The sequence below is a fragment of the Elephantulus edwardii genome, unplaced genomic scaffold, assembly GCF_000299155.1.
Source record: "Elephantulus edwardii isolate Elephantulus edwardi_28Jun2011 unplaced genomic scaffold, EleEdw1.0 scaffold00012, whole genome shotgun sequence".
Lineage (NCBI taxonomy): Eukaryota > Metazoa > Chordata > Mammalia > Macroscelidea > Macroscelididae > Elephantulus > Elephantulus edwardii.
This window is the reverse complement of record NW_006399762.1, coordinates 8,652,909-8,655,171: the sequence shown is the minus strand read 5'-3', so window position 1 is coordinate 8,655,171 and position 2,263 is coordinate 8,652,909.

Below are 2,263 nucleotides of genomic sequence, written 5' to 3'. Positions count from 1 at the left end.
TTCATATTGAAAACTATAGTCCTTGATCTTCTGCAGCAAACACTTCAGGTTCTCTGCAGTTTTTACAAGCAAGGTTATATCATCTTCATAATGCAGTTGTTGATAAGTCTTCCTCAACAACATTCTGCCTCATAAAGCCCAGACTCCTGAATGATCTGTTCTGACCTTTCCGATGTAGATTGAAAAAGTACAGAGACAGGATGAAACCAAGTTTCTCCTTGGAGACTATGATTTTGAAGCTCTTTCTCAGATACTTTGGGCACATGGCCAGGAGAGACCAGTCCTTGGAGAAGGACATCATGCTTGGAAGGGTGGAGGGATAGTGCAGGGGAGGACGAGCCCAGATGAGATGGATTGATACAGTAACTGAGGCAATGAGGGTTATTGTGTCAGGATTAATGGGACTGGCTAAAGACAAGACAGGGTTCAGAGCTGTCGTATATATGGTTGCTATGGGTTGCAGGTGAGTCAACGGCACATAACAACAACAACAACAGTGTTTATTTACTTGTTCTCTTCTGAGGACTGTTTTGTGGTCTGAGTATAGATTTCACATGAACAAAATAAAGAATTGTGGAATTCCCATTCTTCTCAGAATCAGCCACAGTTTGTTATGATCCACACAGTCAAATGCTTTTGCATAGTCATTGAAACACAAATAGACATTCCTCTGGTACTCTTTGCTTTAAGTCAAGATCCATCTGACACTGGTGATAAGGTTTCCAGTGCCACAGCCTGTTTTAAATCCTACTTGGATTTCTGGTAGTTTTCTGTTAATGTACTGTTTCAGTCATTTGGGGATAATCTTCAGCATGATTTTACTTGTGTGTGATATTAATGATATCGTTTAATATTTCCACATTCTTTCAGATCACCTTTTTTTGGGAATAGGAATAAATACAGATCCTTTCAGTCAGTTAGCCAGGTAGTTGTACTCCAGATTTCTTGGCACAATCTATTGAGCATGTTTAGGGAGACATACAAAATCTTTATAAGGAAAACACTCTTACAAAAATACCATAAGAGACCTAACTAAATGGAAAAAATATTCCATTGATGGGTTATGAAAATGACAATCCTACTAAAAGCAATCTACAAGTTCAACACAATTCCAACACAGATACTAAAGCCATACTTCAGAGATAGAAAAGACAATTGCCAAGTTTATTTGGCAAGTAAAGAAACTCTGAAAAAGCAAAGCTCTTCTGAAAAATAAAATGAAGTCAGAGGGCTAGCACTTCTTAATCTCAAAAACTACCCCATAGCCATAGTAAGTAACCACAACAGCATGATACTAGTTCAATGACAGACACACAGACAAATGGAATAGAATTGAGAACCCAGGAATAAACCCATATACCTACAATCAATTGATACTTGTCAAGGAAACAAAATCTTTCAAATGGAGAAATAACCTCTTCAACAAATGGTGCTGGAAAAACTAGACATCTAGCTGCAGAAAACTGAAACAGGATCCACATCTCACACCATACACAAAAATCAACACAAAGTGGATCAAAGACCTAGGTGTAAAGCCCTAAGCTATTATGATCATAAGAGACAAAATGGGACCAAACTTAGAAGACCTAGCCTATAGCATAAATAAGCTTGCAAATAAAGCCATAAATGTATAAGTAGGAGAGGATGAAATAGACAAACGGAACTTCGTTAAAATCAAATCTCTGTGTATCAATACTTTTCCCAATAGTTTAAAAAGAAAGGCCACACAAAAAAACAGTTAGCAATGACATTTTAGGAAAAAAGTCTTAAAACTGACGTTTATAGAATACTACAGGGGCTCCACAAGAAAAAGACTAATAACTGCATAACAAAACGGGCAAAAGACATGAAAAAACTCTTCACAAAGGAAGACTTTCAGATGGAAAATAGACACATGAAGAAATGTTCTAAATATCTGGCAATCAGAGAGACAAAAATCAAAACAACACTGAGATGTGATCTCACTTTTTTTTTTTTCATTTTAATGAACAGTTACAGAGATTTTGGATTTCTATTCACTCATTGTTGCACTTTTCTCCCTGCCCAGCCCCACTTCCCAAACTCCACCCCCCGCCCCGTTCGCATCTCTCCTTGAAAAGTAAAAGAAAAATTATTTCTTTGGTATACAATCCCCCCTACCCCCCAACCCTTTCCCATGCCCGGAGTACACACTACTATGCAACCTTAATTCTGGACTCTTGTGATAACCGTAATACCCTATCATATATAGCTTTTACATTATTCTTTCCCTCATCTGTTTCAA